The following is a 17,924-nucleotide window of genomic DNA, read 5'->3' on the forward strand; positions in this document are numbered from 1 at the left end:
AACTCTATTTGTTAGGTTAGATAACAAAAGCTTACAGCTAAGGTAGAGGGTGGAGGGCTAGGGTTACAATTTCTCAGAGCTCTGCTTATTTATCAAATCACTGGCAAAGCCCATCAACTCTTCCAGAATAATTATTTGGGAGTTGACACTATATCCTATTTAGAAATTACTATGTAATAGACTCATTTCACACACGAAAAATCAGTCATTATTTTATACATTGCTACTCTTTGTATGTCCAAACTAAAATCTATTGATGATTATATAATTTCTAGTTTGTTCTTGCATTAACACTATTCTCAACATAATGACAGAGATGTAAATTTTTTGTTAATTTTGAAGCCATGGATTTTTCAAAAAGCTATTTGTGGGATGAAGGTGAAAAATGGAAATTTAGGGGATAATCAATATACAAGAAATCTCAATTTGAGGGGCACATTAACATTGTTAATTTAGGAACATGAAATATATTATATATAACTTGGTCTTCAAATGATCATGTTTTGTTTATTGTTTTAAAGAATAGTTTATTCAAGCTATAGTTAAAACTTTATTAAATCTTTTCCTGATTTTTTTAACGATGGAGTTTTAACAACTCAGCAACATATATCATGTATATTTATATATAGTATATGTATATAGTATATTTATCTTTATATTATGTATATTTCATATGTATGAACATGCTGGGGTCTTTGGGTTTATCAAATAGTAGATTATTATAGTCATTGACTAATGTGTCTTGAGTACCTAATGTATTCCACTGAACCGCCACTCTATTTCTTAGCCAGTACCAAGTAGTTTTGATGATTGCTGCTTTATAATACAATTTAAAATCTGGTGTGACTAGGCTAATTTCCCTAACATTTCTTTTCTTTTCTTTTTTGAGAGGGAGAAGGCAAGGCAATTGGGGTTAAGTGACTTGCACAAGGTCACAGAGCTAGTTAAGTGTCAAGTGTGTGAGGCTGGATTTGAACTCAGATCTTCCTGACTTCAGGGCTGGTGCTCTATTCACTGCACCATCTAGCTGCCCCGCTAACATTTCTTTTCATTAATTTTTTTATATTCTGGACCTTTTTTTCTTCCAGATGAATTTTGTCATTATTTTTTCTACCTCTATAAAATAATTTTTTGATAGTTTGGTTGGTATGGCACTGAATGAGCAAATTAATTTAGGCAGAATTCTAATTTTTCTTATATTAGCTCAGCTTATCCACAAGCAACGGATGCTTTTCTAGTTATTTAGATCTGTGTGAAAAGTGTTTTGAAATTATGTTCATATAGTTCCTGGGTTTGTTTGGTGGGTAGACTCCCAAATATTTTATAATGTCTGCAGTAACTTTAAATAGAATTTCTCTATCTCTTGCTGCTGGGCTTTCTTAGTAATATATAGAAATGCTGATGGCTTATATGGGCTTATTTTATATCCTGCAACTTTGCTAAAGTTGTTTATTATTTCAAGTAGTTTTTTTACTTGATTCTCTAGGGGTCTCTAAGTAGAACATCATATCATCTGCAAAAAATAATAGCTTAGTTTCTTCTTTGCCTATTCTAATTCCTTCAATTTCTTTTTCTTCTCTTACCGCTAAAGCTAACATTTCTAGTACCATATTGAATAACAGTAGTGATAATGGACATCCTTGTTTCACCCCCAACCTTTTTTGTTTTTTGTTTTTTGGAGGGGGTAAGGCAGGGTAATCAGGGTTAAATGACTTGCCCAATGTCACATGGCTAGTAAGTGTTGTGTCTGAGGCTGGATTTGAACTCAGGTTTTCCTGACTCCAGGGCCGGTGCTCTATTCACTGCCCCACCTAGCTGCCCCAACCCCCAATCTTACTAGAAATGCTTCTAGCTTATCCCCATTATATACAATGCTTACTGATGGTTTTAGGTAGATACTACTTAGGTAGATACTAAAGAAGGCTCCATTTATTCCTATACTCTTCAGTGTTTTTAAATGAATGGGTGTTGTATTTTGTCAAAAGCTTTTTCTGCATCTATTGAGATAATCATATGATTTCTGTTAGTTTTGTTGTTGATATGATCAATTACACTGATAGCTCCTCTAATATTGAACCAGCCCTGCATTCCTGGTATAAATCCTACCTGATCATAGTGTACTATTCTTATGATAAATTGCTACAATCTTTTTGCTAGTATTTTATTTAAAATTTTTGCATCTATATTCATTAGGGAAATTGGTCTATAATTTTCTTTCTCTGTTTTGGCTTTTTCTGGTTTAGGTATCAATACCATATTTGTATCATAAAAAGAATTTGGTAGGACTCCTTCACCTATTTTCCCAAATATTCTATATAGTATGGGAATTAATTATCCTTTGAATGTTTGATAGAATTTGCTTGTAAATCCATCTGGCCCTGGAGATTTTTTCTTAGGGAGTTCATTGATGATTTGTTCAATTTCTTTCTGAGATGGGGTTATTTAAGTATTTCACTTCCTCTTCTGTTAATATGGGTAATTTATATTTTTGTAAATATTCATCCATTTCACTAATATTTTCAAATTTATTGGCATACAGTTGGGCAAAAATAGTTCCTAATTATTGTTTTAATTTCCTCTTTATTGGTGGTGAATTCACCCTTTTCATTTTTGATACTGGTAATTTGGTTTTCTTCTTTTTTTTTAAATCAAATTAACCAAAGGTTTATCTATTTTATTGTTTGTTTTTTTTCATAAAACCATCTTTTAGTTTTATTTATTAATTCAATATTTTTCTTAATTTCAATTTTCTTAATTTCTCCTTTGGTTTTTAGTATTTCTAATTTGGTATCTAATTGGGGATTTTAAATTTGTTCTTTTGGTGGGTGGAGTCAAGATGGTGGAGTAGAAGCAGGACCTCCGAGCTTCTCTGGCTTCCACCTTCCCCAATCAATGTAAAAAGGAGACTCTGAACAAACTTTGGAGCTGCAGAACCCACAAAATGACACAGAGAAGCTAACCTCCCCCTGAGAACACCCTGGTAGGCTGGCAGCAAGTGGCCAGCATAGCGCTCTGGGAACTGAGCCCAGGCCCCATGGGCCAAGGTTTTAGCCCCAGGGCGGGTCTGACCAGCCGCAGGTGGGAGGGACTCCAGATCACCAGCAGCTGTGGCCCTTTCCAGAATTATCAACACATAGATGCCAAGGACAAAATGAGAGATCAGTGCAGTCTGGACTTTGGGACCCAGTAAGTGGGAGTACCTCAGCTTTTGCCAGCGCCACATGGCAGCTTCAGCTCCTGGCCTGCAGAGTGTGGGGGGCCCAAGCGACCAGTCTGAGGGGTAATCACTCTTGCTTTGACCTGCTTGGATCTGGATTGCAGTCTGGAGTGGAGGTCCTGGGGTGTGTGTCCAGCTTGCCAGAGTGTGTGGAGGCCTCAGAGAGGGCACCTATCTAATACCTCTGGCAGCTGAGAAAACCCCAGCATTTGGGACAAAAGCTGCCCTGTCTGATGGCAGAGTCCTACTGTGGCAAAAAGCCCAAAAGTCAAATAATTGAGTGGCAAAATGAGCAGGCAAAGGAAACAAAGCAGACAGAAGATTCCAACATCATACTCCTATTTTGGGGATAAGAAGGAGTAAGGCATGGAACAGGAGGAAAACAGTGAAGTCAGTACTCCTGCACCAAAAGCTTCAAAGGAAAATACAAGCTGGTTACAGGCCATAGAGGACCTTAAGAAGCAGATAAGAGAAGTGGAGGAAAAATTGGGAAAAGAAATGAGAACAATGCAAGAAAATCATGAAATGAGAGTCAACAGCTTGACTGAAGAAAATAACACCTAAAAAAGCAGACTAACTCAAATGGCAAAGGAGACTCAAAAAGGCAATGAGGAGAAGAATGCCTTAAAAAGCCAAATTTGCCAGATGGAAAAAGAATCTCAAAAGCTTCATTGGAGAGGAGAATCATTGCTTCGGAATTAGATTGGAGCAAATGGAAGCTAATGACTTTATGAAAAATCAAGATGCTGTCAAACAGATCCAAACAAATGAAAGAATAGAAGGCAATGTGAAATATCTCATGGGAAAAACCACTGACCTGGAAAATAGATCCAGGAGAGATGACTTAAAAATGATTGGGCCACCTGAAAGCCATGATCAAAGTAAGAACCTAGGAATCATCCTCCAGGAAGTTCTCAAAGAAAACTGCCCTGATGTTTTAGAACCATGGGCAAAACAGAGGTTGAAAGAATCTACCGATCACCTCCCAAAAAAGATCCCAAAAAGAAAATTCCTAGGAATATTATAGCCAGGTTCTGGAATTCCCAGATTAAGGAGAGAATATTATAAGCAGCCAGGAAGAAACAATTTTAATATTGTGGAAACACAATCAGGATAACCCAGAATCTGGCAGCTTCTACACTGAGGGATCGAAGGGCTTGGAATATGATATTCTGGAGGTCAAAGGAGCTGGGATTAAAACCAAGAATCACCTACCCAGCAAAACTGAGTATCATGTTTCAGGGGAAAATATGGTCATTCAGTGGAATAGAGGACTTTCAAGCATTCTTGCTGAAAAAACTAGAGTTGAATAGAAAATTTGACATTCAGATACAAGAAGCAAGAGAAGCATGAGAAGGTAAACAGGGAAAACAAATCATAAGGAACTTATCAAAGTTGAACTATTAATATTCCTACATGGAAAAACAATAATTATAACTTATGAAGCTTTTCTCAGTATGAAAATACTTGAAGGGAATATATATATATATATATATATATATATGTATATATATGTATACATATATATGTCTATATATGAGGGTATTTGGGCATATGAATAAATATGTGAATGTGTGTATATATGTTTACAGGTATACATAGAGAGCACAGGACCAATTTAACAGGAAGGGATGATACTTAAAAGGTGAAATTAAGAGGTAAGAGAGGAATATAATGAGAGGAGATGGAGAGAGACAGAATGGGGTCAACTATCTCATATAGAAGAGGCAAGGGAAAATGGTTACAATGGAGGGGAAGAATAGGAAGGCAAAAGGGAATGGGTCAACCTTATTCCCATTGAATTTGGCTTGGGGAGGGAATGAAATACACACTAACTAGGGTATCTCACCCTACATGAGAGTAGGGGGGAAGGGGATGAGAGGGGGGATGATGGAAGGGAGGGCAGGCTTGGGGGGAGGGAAGTTGGAAGCACCCACTTTTGAAAAGGGACGGGATTAAAGTAGAGAATAAAAACAAGTGGGAGGTAGGATAGGAGGGAGGGAAATATAGTCAGTCTTTTACAAGATATCTACGTTATTGTTTTATATTAGCCACACATGTATAACCTATACTGAACTGCTTATCTTCCCAGTAAGGGTGGGTGACAAGGGAGGAAGGGAATGAATCTGGAATTCAAAGTTTTAAAATCAAACGTTCAAATACACACACACACACACATATATGCTATTATTAATACTATTTTACATGTAATTAGGAAATAAGATATACAGGCACTGGGGCATAGAGATCTACCATGCCCTACTGGAAAAGTCGAAAGGGGTATGGGAGAAAATATGGGAGAGAGCAGATTGGAGGAGGGGATATCCTGTGGGACTGCTATTTTGGGGCGGTGGGTAGGGGAAAAATGGGGAGAAAATTTGTAACTCAAAATCTGGCGGAAATGAATGATGTAAATCAGAAGTTAATAAAGCATTTGAAAAAAAAGTTAGGAACAACAACAAAAAAAGAAATAACAAAGGCTGCTAGGTAGTGCAGTGAATACAGCACTGGCCCTGGAGTCAGGAGGACCTGAATTCAAATCCAATCTTGGACACTTAACACTTGCTAGCCATGTGATCTTGGGCAAGTCACTTAACCCCAATTGCTCAGCCCTCCCCTCTCCAAAAAGTACCCCCCCCCAAAGAAATGATGAAAATGCTGATTTCAGAAAATCCTGGAAAAACTTACATGAATTAATGCAAAGTGAAGTGAGTAGAATGAGAAGAACATTATACAGAGTAACAGCAATGTTGTTCAATGATCAGCTATGAATGACTTAGCTCTTCTTAGCAATACAATGATCCCAGAAAATTCCAAAGGACTCATAACAGAAAATGCTATCCACGTCCAGAGAAAGAAATGAAGTAGTCTGAGCGTAGATCAAAACATACTATTTTCACTTGTGGTTTTTTTTTGTTCTCTTTCTTTTTTTTTTTACAACATTACTAATACAGAAATGTTTTATGTGACTGTACATATATAATCTAGGTCAAATTGCTTACCATCTGGGGGATGGGAAGGAGAAAATTTGGAGCTCAAATTTCTTTTAAAATGAATATTAAAATTGTTTTTACATATAACTGGAATAAAATACTATTTAAAAAATAAAAATAAGGAAAAAAATCTGTTCTTTTACTAGCTTTTTTTAGTTATATGTCCAGTTCATTGATCTCTTCTTTCTCTATTTTATTCATGTAAGCATTCAGAGATATCAAACTTCCCCTAAGAATAACCCTTGCTGTATCCCATAAGTTTTGATATGTTGCCTCATTATTGTCATTCTCTTGGATGAAGTTATTGATTGTTTCTATGATTTGTTGTTTGGCCCACTCATTCTTTAGGATTAGATTATTTAATTTCCAATTAATTTTTAGTCTATCATTCCATGACCCTTTATTACATGTAATTTTTATTGCATCATAATCTGAAAAGGATGCATTTAATATTTAAGCCTTTCTGCATTGGATTGCGAGGTTTTTATGCCCTAGTACATGGTCAATTTTCATGTAGGTGGCATGTGCTGTTGAGAAAAAGGTACATTCCTTTCTATCCCTATTAAGTTTTCTCCAGAGGTCTACCATAAATTTCTGTTTAACTCCTTTACTTCTTTCTTGTTTATTTTGAGGTTAAATTTATCTAGTTCAGAGAAGGGGAGGTTGAGGTCCCCCACTAATATAGTTTTACTATCTCTTTCTGCAACTCCCTTAACTTCTTCTCCAAGAATTTGGATGCTATACCACTTGATGCATATATCTTTAGTAATGATATTACTTCTTTGTCTTGGTGCCTTTTAGCAGGATATAGTTTCCTTCCTTATCTCTTTTAACTCGATCTATTTTGCTTTTACTTTGTCTGAGATCAGGATTGCTACCCCTGCTTTTTTTTTTTTACTTCAGCTGAAGCATAATATATTCTACTCCAGCTTTTCCCTGTGTGTATCCCCCTGTTTCAAATGTGTTTCTTGTAAACAACATATTGTAGGGTTATAGTTTTTAATCCATTCTGCTATCCATTTCTGTTTTTTGGGAAAGTTTATCCCATTCACATTCAAAGTTATGATTACTGTCTGTGCCTTTATCTCCATACTATTTCCCCTCCTGTTTATGCTTTTATTTCTACCTTCCCCCTTTCCCTCCTCAAAAAAAAGTTTTGCTTTTGACTTTCACCTCCCTCAATCTTCCCTCCCTTCTTTCAGCCCCATCCCTTTTTTTCTCCTTTTCCCTTACTACTTCTTCCCTCCCTTCTAACCACCCCCTCTCTTTTCTTTCCCCTTTCCCCTCCTACTGCCTGTAGGGCAAGTTAGATTTCTATACCTAACTGAATATGTTTTCCCTTCTTGAACCAAATCCAATGAGAGTAAATTTCAAACAATGCTCATCTCCCTCCCTCTTTCCCTCTACTGTAATATGTTTTTATGCCTCTTCATGTGATATATTTTACCCTTTTCTGTCTCTTCCTTTCCTCTTCTCCTATTACGATACCTTTTCACCCCTTAATCAGTTTTTTTCATCACATCAGTTAATTTATACCCATACTCTCTATGTATATCCCTTTTAAATGTTGTAATAAAGATACAGTTCTCAAGATTTATAATTATCATCTTCCCATATAGGGATGTACACAGTTTGCCCTTATTGAATAATGTTTCATTAATTTTTTTTCTTTATGTTTACCTTTTTATGCCTCTCTTGAGTCTTGTATTTGAAGATCAAATTTTCCATTGAACTCTGGTCTTTTCATCAGGAAGGTCTGGAAATCCCCTATTTCATTGAATATCCATCTCTTTACCTGAAAGATTATGCTCAGTTTTGTTGAGTAATTGATCCTTGGTTGTAATCCAAGCTCTTTTGCCTTATGGAATGTCATATTCCAAGCCCTCCAATCCTTTAATGTAGAAGCTGCAAGGTCCTGTGTGATCCTAACTGTGGTTCCATGACACTTGAATTATTTCTTTCTGGCTGCTTGTAGTATTTTCTGCCTGACCTGATAATTCTGAAATTTGGCTCCTTGGAGGTTTTTATTTGGGATCTCTTTCAGGAGGTGATCAGTGCATTCTTTCAATGACTATTTTACCCTCTGGTTCTAGGACCTCAGGGCAGTTTTCCTCAATGATTTCTTGGAAAATGCTGTCCAGGCTCTTTTTCATCATCACTTTCATGTAGACTAATAATTCTTAAATTATCTCTCCTGGATCTATTTTCCAGGTCAGTTGTTTTTCTTATGAAGTACTTTAAATTTTCTTCTATTTTTTCATTCTTTTGATTTTGTTTGACTGATTCTTGATGTCTCATAGAGTCATAAGCTTCCACTTGCCCAGTTCTAATTTTTAATGAATTCTTTTCTTCAGTTATTTTTTTTACCTCCTTTTCCATTTGACAAATTCTACTTTTTAAGTAGTTTTCTTCAGTGTGCTTTTTTAAAAATGTTTTGTCAATTGTATTTTTAAAGTAATTGTTCAGTTTTTCTTCTACCTCTCTAAATTGACTTTTTTTGGGGGGAGGGCAATTGGGGTTAAGTGACTTGCCCAAGGTCACACAGCTAGGTTTGTGTGTGTGTGTGTGTGTGTGTGTGTGTGTGTGTGTGTGTGTGTTAAGTGTCTGAGTCTGGATTTGAACCCAGGTCCTCCTCACTCCAGGGCTAGGGCTCAGTACCTTCCTCATGTGGAGGTTTGTACAAAGCTTTCTGAAAAATTTTAATTCTCATTAATGAAGACAAAAGAAGTATACAAAGCAAAGAAAAAAGTCACACGTGAATCCTAAACATTTTAACAAAGTAGAACCAAACAAATCAACAAAAAATACATTTCACCATGTTCCCTTTTGAATCCATCTGAAGTCCTGGCTTCTTTAAAAAAAAAAAAAAAGAAGTTGTTGGTACAATGGAAAGCACTCTAGAGTCAGCAGACCTGAATTTGAATCCAACTTTTGATAATACCTGTCTGATCTTGGACAAGTCTTAAACACCTTAGACTTCAGTTTTCTCATATGTAAAGTGTAAGGGGTAGACCGAATTATTTCTGAGATCCCTTCTGGCTCTCTCTATGAATCTATGAATATCCCATGATTATTTTAACCACTGTCAAGCCCTATCTATGGGGTATCTATAGAATCATTGCATGTATCACATGTAAAAGACTTATCCAAGAAGCCTGTCAGCTTGGCAAGGTTGTAGGAAACTTTTTTTTTTTATTACATTTTCCTATGAGGAGTGAAAGACATACTTATTAATACTTCACTAAGAAGGATAAAAACATCTTCTGGACCTGGTTTTTGTCTGATCTATTTTCCTCTTGTTGAAGATAAGGATGATTGGATAAGCTCCGGTTACTTGGATTACTTGGATGTCTATACAAGGACCCCAAAAAGAAGCCAATATATCCTTTGTAGGACAGACTGAGAAATCCAGAGAGAGTAGAGAATAGATGCAAGACTCCGTTTCCTTTGATGAATCCTCAGCCAGGTCATCCACTAACCGTAAGTGTCCCACAGGGCTCTGCCCTATGTCTTCTTCTCTTCTCCCTCTGTACTACTTCACTTGGTGATCTTAGCTCCCATGGATTTAATTGTCAACTCTGTATTGATGATTTTCAAATCTACTTATCCTACCTAACCTATCCCTAGCCTCTCTGCTGACCTCATATCTCTAACTGCTTTTCATACATCTTAAAATGGATATCTGGTAGGTATCTTAAACTCTACATGACCAAAACTGAACTCATTTTCCTCTAAACCTTCCCTGTTCCCCATCTCAGATTTCCCCATTACTATAAAGGGCACCACCATTCTTCCAGTTCCCTAGGCTCAAAATCTAGGTGTTATCCTCAACTCCTCTCTCACCCTCCACAGCCAATCTATTATCAAGACCTGTCAATTTCATCTTCGCATCATTTCTAGGACACACCTCCTTCTCTCTGCAGACACTGCCACCACTCTGAACTCCCTCCATGTGATGTCTCTATACTTTATGTGTGAGCCTTAGTCAGAAGCTGCTCCCAGGAGCCCAGCACTAAGCACTGACATAGAGCCCAAATGTCACCAAAGGAGGGTGTTAAATTGGCTGATGGGTGTAATATATTACCTGGTTGCTCCTTCAAGGACTGTTTGAGGTGAGATGGCCGTCTAGTGAACCTTTGTCTTGGAGGGGCAATAATGTGATTACCCTATATCCTTCTCCCCTATTTAGACTATATTTCCCCTCTTGAAATGTAAGTAAATTTTTTGAGGGCAGGGACTGTTTCATTCTTATATTTATATCCCTGTCAGCTTACACAGTGGCTAGAATATAATAAGTGCTTAATAAATGCTTATTCATTTATTCATTGATTCAGAGATAGAATAATACTGCCTTTGAATAGTCTAGTCTTCAAATTTTATAGGTCAAAAAACTGGGGCGCAAATAGGTTGTGACTTGTTTAGAATCACACAAGTTGTAAATAATAAATATAGGATTTGAACCCAGGTCTTCTGGCTCTAAATCCAGCCCTCTTTCTACTATACTTTGTTGTTGGGTAAGGGGAGGGGACATTTCTGGGTTTGGGAACTATCTCAGCAAGGGGGAGCAGCCCCTCCTAAATGATATAGAAGGGCTTTCTAGGAGTTCAAAGAGATTTCTTTCTCCCTCCCTTCCCTTTCTTTCCATTCTTTCATTATTTTTATTTATTTAAAAAGTGATACCTTGGTGGGGCAGGCTAGGTGGTACAGTGAATAGAGCACTAGCCCTGGAGTCAGGAGGACTAGTGTTCAAATCTAGTCTCAGAAACTTAACACTTGTTAGCTGTGTGACCTTAGGCAAGTCACTTAACCCCAATTACCCTGCCTTCCTTCCTCCAAAAAAAAAAGCAAAACAAACCCAAATAAAAATAGATGCCTTTTGTTTTTGCATCACAATCATTTCTGAATATGCTCCTTACCCTCTCCTACCCAATAAGACTTCCATTGTAACACAAATGTGTATCCTTCAGTACCTAGCATAGTGCCTGGAATGTAATAGATACTTAATGTACACTCATTAATAGATTGGTAGGTCTCTATGCCTTCCCATCAACGGCACAACACTTAACATGGGGAGGTCTATGCAACTTGAGGACATCATACCTGGCCCATTCCCACTACCAAAGGGTAGTGTTGGCTTTGCAGACATACCATACATTAATCACCCAGTCATGCATTACTCATCCAGTTACACTTCCAAAGTATGGGCTGCTAGAAGACCAGCCCATCTGGTTTCATAGACAAGTGTAGTCCTTTTCTACCCTCAGTTTTATTTCTTACCAAATCTCTCAGTACTCCTCAGTGATCAAACTAACCTGTTCCTGACCTTTAAGTTTAAATTTCCCAGCTCCCAGGTATTTCAGGTCCCCAAAATTACTCTTGTGACTTTGGGAATCTTATGGAACTGCTTAAGAGGAGTAAGTAGTCTTGCAATCCTGTTCATCCAAGGTGCTAGCTGAGGTAACTAGCAGGGCCCACTTTTCTCAGACCCCATGAGACTAAACCCCTAGAATCAAGAAGAGGTAATTGTGACTTTCTCAGCCCTAGGTATCATTCATTTCTCTTTCTTCCCTGCTCTATTAAGATTTTGTAGGCTGGTTTTGCAAAGTTGAGAAAAAAGAAAGAATAAAAGAAAGGAATAGAGAAAAAGTAAAAGGAAAGGAAAGGGAAAGGAAGAGAAGGGGATAAGAAACATAAGGAAAAGGAAGACAAGAAGGCAAGGGAAAGGAAAGAGGAGAGTGGGAAAAAGGGAAAGAGAAAAGCAAAGGGAAAGGGGGAAAGCAAAGGAAAAGAAAAGGGAAGTGAAAAGTTACTCTCTACTCCCCAAACTGCCAGAAGCTTTGCCTAGAGCAAGTACAAGTATACTGTTATGCATCTTTGGCCCAAGCTAGGGCTCCCTTCTCACTGAAGGAAGCCTCAAGTTAGAGTCAGTACAGTTAAGGGAAGAAGTTAACCCCACACTGGCCTCAATACTGTGTCACTAACCTGCTCCCAGGAGCACCAATACTAGTCAGCCAGATAGACTCATTGATGCCATGACTTTTTATGAATTTCTGGAAATTGTCAGTTGTCAATGGCTCACGCTTCCGGATTTTGCCTGCGTATACCTGCCCTGGATCTGTCTGTATGGTTTTCAGGGCACTCCTCCAGTCTAAGTTATTTGGACCTTTGTAGTTTTCTAGGCTTTGGCCTCTGAATAGCCTCAGGTGTCATTATCTTGATCTCCAGAGCTGGTCGTTGTGATAAATCATTTCATCTCCACCCCAAGTCTGCTTAACTTTCCCCAACTGTTCATTCTCAATTCCTGGTGATTGCCTCATCTTCCATCCCTCAAGTAATGTAACTCCTTTCATTCCTTGCTCTCATCATGTTTGATTTTATATGGGAAGAGCAATGATGCAAGTATAAAATTTTTTTTAAGAGTCTTCTTGTTTTTATTGTTGGGATCTGGGTTACTTGAGAGGGATGAAACGAGAAGAGTGGGTGGCTCCAATACCCGGTCGGCCATGTTTCACAGGCTTGTAGGTGATAGAGAATTAGCCCAGGTAGTGTCCAATCATCTCGGGCTTAATTTCTACCTGATTGAAGGTCTTGCCGTTATAGACACCCACCATACTTCCCACCATCTCAGGCAGGATAATCATGTCTCAAAGATGTGTCTTCACTACCTCGGGCTTTTCCATGGGGGGGAGCCTCCTTCTTGGCCTTCCTCAGGCGCTTCAGGAGGGTTGCATGAGCTGTTCATAGGACATGTCCAGCAACTGATCCAGGTCCACACCGCGGTAGGTGAACTTCCAGAAGGTTCGCTTCTTTTTCTGCTCCACTTCCTCCATCTTGTCTGCTGTCAGGAAAAGACCACTCCCTGCAAGTATAAAATTAAAAGAACTCAGTATAAAGGTGCTGCTCACTGCTGCTTACTGTCTGGCTAAGTGCACTTCCTAGTTAATCTGCATGACTGGAGTGTTGGCTGCTGCCTGGGGCATAATACAAAGTGAAATAACTTTAATTCACTTCAACCCTAATAGCAGGCCTGGGGGAGGTTTTGAAAGGGAATGTTGAAAGCAATTCAGAAGACAGATTTTAACTAAGAGACTCTGCTGGAGTGTAGTTGTAGATTTAATTCACAAAAGAGCTAAAATATCCCAGAGGCTACCGGTGATCCTCATAAAAGAACTTAGAAGCCCTAAGGCTATTTTATAGCTGTGAGCCCTCCTCTGTGGAAAAACTGCAGATAGATGGCAGCACCGTGGAGAAAGCAGCCAAGATGCTATAGCAAGCATCAGCAGCTCAGACATCAGCAGCTTGGAATCCAGTGCGATATTAGATGACATCTGTAGTTCTTCAAGAAAGCAGCAAGTGGTGGGTTCAGAGGTAGAGAGGTATTCTACTTGGGATGCAACCCTAGGATTATAAATTGTTTGGTCTATCAAAACCAAAGTGACTGAGATTAGAAGGAAAGAAGAAAGATGGGAAACAATAGAAACAGCCAGTGTTTCTGATAAAGGCCTCCTTTTTCAAATATGTAGAGAACTGAGTCAAATTTATAAGAATACAAGTCATTCTCCAGTTGACAAAATGGTCAAAAGATATAAACAAGCAGTTTTCAGGTGAAGAAATTCAAACTATCTCTTGTCATATGAAAAAATGTTCTAAATAAATATTGATTAGAGGAATGCAAATTAAAAACTCTGAGGTACTGCCTCATACCTATCAGATTGGTTAATATGACAGAAAAGGAAAATTATATATATCAGAGAAGATGTGGGAAAATTGGAACACTAATACATTGTTGGTGGAGTTGTGAACTTGATCTACAGTAACTGTTCTGGAGAGCAATTTGAAACTATATCCAAAGGGCAACCAAACTGTGCATACTCTTTGATTCAGCAAGACCACTACTAGGTCTGTATCCCAAAGAGATCATAAAGAAGGGAAAAGGACCTACAAGTAACTATAATGTTAATGGGTTTTAAGATCTTCCCTGCCCATTAATAGGCCCCATGTGGAGGCCATTAAGGGAAGCTTGCTTAAGGGAGGCTTGCTTGTAGGAAGGCTTTCACACGTTTTGCTAATTTCTAATTAGGCACTGAGTCATGAGGGTTGTGGTGCCTTTTTAGCTCTGAGAAGTATATAAATACTCTGAGTTGGTATTTTGCTTTGGGGGCTTGCTTATGAGAAGGATCTTGTGATTCCCTGGTTGAGATTCTGATTGGCCCTATGTTTCAGAGCTTCTCTGACTACTCAGATGTAAAGACTCTCTCAAGTCAGGGATGTATGTAAAGTGTATAGTTGATTCAGGCAGTCAGAGCCCTATCTATTGGTCTTTATTTCTGTTTGTATTTTCTCTGAAGCTCATGGTGCTGACTTTTTCCCTCAACTAGTGAATGTAATTAAAAAAGATTGTTGACCCCTTAAACAGCTATCTTTCCTAGTAAAGCAGTTCTAAGAATCTGTTCTCACAGTCATCCTGGGTATGCCAGTATGGTTGCCACTACAGTACCAAAATATTTATAGCAGCTCTTTTTGTAGTGGCAAAGAATTGGAAATTGAGGGAATGCCCATCAATTGGGGTATATGGTTGTGGTATATGAATCTAATGGAATACTATTATGCTGTAAGAAATGATGAGCAGGAAGATTTCAGAAAAATCTGGAAAGACTTACATGAACTGATGCTGAGTGAAGTGATCAGAACGAGGAGAACATTGTACAATTAACAACAACATTGTGGAATGGTCAACTATGATATGATTAGCTATTTTCAGCAATATAATGATCCAAGAATCCCAAAAGGCTCGTGACAGAAAATGCTATCCATATGCAGAGAAAGAACTATTGAGTCTGAATGCAGACTGAAGCATAATATTTTCACTTTTTTTTGGGTGTTTTTTTTCCCTTTTGTTCTGATTCTTTTTTTTACAACATGACTAATGTGGATATGTTAAATATGATGCACCATTACTTGTTGTCTTGGAGGAGTAGGGAGGGAAGGGAGAGAAGGAAAAAAATGTGAAACTCAAAATCTTACAAAAAATGGATGTTGAAAATTATCTTTACATGTAATTGGAAAAAATAAAATGTTATTTAAAAAAAATTTGTTTGGGCTACGTAGGTTACCTCTTCTACAATGTATTCTTTCTTCCATCAGTGGCATGGGCATCTGTGGGAAAGTGAGCGGCAGGGTGAATAGGAAAGAACATATTTTTTTTTGTTGTTTTTATCACACTGTTCAGTTTAATCAAATGTGTTTTGCTTTGAATTAATGTCTTCTGGTTTGGTCTGATAAGTATGAGGTATGAGATTGAATCTCATAGTTGTGATTTTGGAAAAATGCTGACCCAAAGCATGTCTTGAACCTGGGTGCAACTCTCAGAAGGTTGTGTTGATAGGACCCTGACTATATTGCTGTATATCTTATTTCTCTTTGTGTTCTCTTAGTCCATGGCATGATATCCTGTATATAGTAGGTGTATAATAGATGCATGTTGAATTGAATTTATTCCACACACATCTGAAGTGCTAGTTACTATTAATAACTGCCAGAAAGCTTTGGTTTTATCTCAGGGTTTAAGCTGAACAGGTGAAGATGAAGGCCCTGCCCTGTGTGAGAGGCAGGACAGAGTTGGTGAGAAGCAAAAGTCTTCAGTCTCTCTCCTCACACTTAAAAAAGAAAAAAAAATAATCCTTGTCAGGCTCTACCATTCTCTCTTAACAACAACAACACTAAACTTTATATAGTGCTTTCAGATTTGCAACATGCTTTACATAAGTTTTTTCATCGTTTATCTTTTCTTTTCTTGCTGAACTCCTGGAAGAAGCTGTGTTGCTTCTTCTTCCTTGTCTCCTTCCACTCACTTCTCAGTCCTTTGCAATCTAGCTTCCCTCTTCATCACTCAACTGAAACTCCTCTTTCTTAATTTAGCAGTAGTCTCTTCATTGCCAAATCCAGTGGCCTTTTCTCAATCTTCATCCTCCTTGGCCTCTGCAGCATTTGACACTGTTGATTACCCTCTGCTCTGTGGTTTTTGTAAAGCTGTTCTCCATCTGACCTTTCTTTTTTTTTTTTTGGAGGGGGAACCAGGGCAGTTGGGGTTAAGTGACTTGCCCAAGGTCACATGGCTAGTAAGTGTGTCAGGTGTCTGAGGCAGGATTTGAACTCAGGTCCTCCTGACTCCAGAGCTGGTGCTCTATTCAATATACCACCTAGCTGCCCCCATCTGACCATTCTTTATTAGTCTCCTTTGCTGAATCATCATCCGTGTTATGCTCTTTAACTGGGGGTGTGTCTCAAGGTCCTGTCCTAGGCCCTGTCTCTCTCCATACCCTCTCTTTTACTAACCTCATCAGCTCACACTAATTTAATTGCCACCTCTATGTTTGTGACTCTCAGATCAGTATATTCAACTGTGGTCTCTTTCCTGAGTCCTGGGCCTGCATCATAAATTTCTTATCAGACATTTCAAAGTAGATGTTCCATAGGCATTGCAAAGTTGACATTTCCAAAACAGTATTCATTATCCCTTTGTCCTACCCCCCCCACCCCCGCCCCAGTTTTCTCTATTTTATATCTGTCAAGGGTCACATCATACTTCCAGGCACCCAGTTTAGCAGCCTTGAAACCTGGACTCCTTACTCACTCCATATATCAAACCATTTGGCAGTTTTTGTTTATGCCGCCATAACATCTTTTGCATCTGCTTCTTTTCCATAGCATAGCCACTGTTCTAGTTCAGGCCTTCATACCCTCTCAAGTAGACTATTTTAGTAGCTTGCTGACTGGTTTCCCTGACTTGCCTCCTCTACTTTCTCCCTTCCCCACCCCCTAGTCCATCCACCATAACTGATAAAATAATTTTCCTAAAACACAAATCTAACTATCACATTAAACACTTTTGATTTCCTGTTACTTCTAAGAGTAAATATAAACTTCTCTGGAATTTAGAGTCCTTTACCACTTGGCTTAAGCCTACCTTTCCAACCTTCTTACACATTACTCCCTTATATGCACTCTAAGGTCTAGCCAAACATTATTTGTTATTGCCTCTTACATAGGGCCTTCTATTTCTAGTCTTCTTGCCTTTGTCCTCACTGTCCCCAATTCTAGGAATCCCCCCCTAACCTCCACCTAGTAAACCTCTTGGTTTTTTCCCTAGACTCAGCTTGAGGATGTAATGTAATACCAAGCAAAGGCAACTTCCCAGGTTCAAAATACCAGCATAGGTGCTCTCTATTTTATTCAGTAACAAACCCAGAACAGAGAAGATCAAAACATGACATCATTCAAAATACAGCATTTACTAAGTGTGATTAAATCATCTCCAAGGCCTACCCCACCCCAGGACTTTCCAATCATTCAATCAATTACAAAGTCTCTGTTCCAAATACTTCTCTACCCCTAGGCTATACCTTAATTAAGTCCACCACAAAGCCCCTCTTCTCAAATGGAGATTAGTTTCCAAACATAAGTAAAATACATTCATTTGCTCAACCATAGAACACAAAAAGGTCAAAAGTTCCCCACCCCTGGATCACAATTGAATCTACCCCAGAGTTACATCAAGTTTAAACACAGCACTTAATACCCAAATGGAGGTCTTTTCTTCATCTTGACACGAGGCAAGTTCTCAGCAATCTTAGTTCCTGGAGAGACAAGGCTTAGCAAGGCCATAAGATACATTGCCAGTCCCTTCATGAATTTATCCTCTGTCTGTAGAACAG

General features: G+C 38.3%; 1 pseudogene; it reads right to left on the bottom strand.

Annotated features, from left to right (window-relative positions):
- Positions 1-12,617: 12,617 nt before the first annotated feature.
- On the bottom strand, positions 12,618-13,072 carry LOC138160476 (small ribosomal subunit protein uS19-like; annotated as a pseudogene).
- Positions 13,073-17,924: the final 4,852 nt, after the last annotated feature.

Source organism: Petaurus breviceps, unplaced genomic scaffold (assembly GCF_028583685.1).
Source record: "Petaurus breviceps papuanus isolate PSGF00001 unplaced genomic scaffold, PetGlider_PUasm1.0 181, whole genome shotgun sequence".
In the NCBI taxonomy this organism is placed as follows: domain Eukaryota; kingdom Metazoa; phylum Chordata; class Mammalia; order Diprotodontia; family Petauridae; genus Petaurus; species Petaurus breviceps.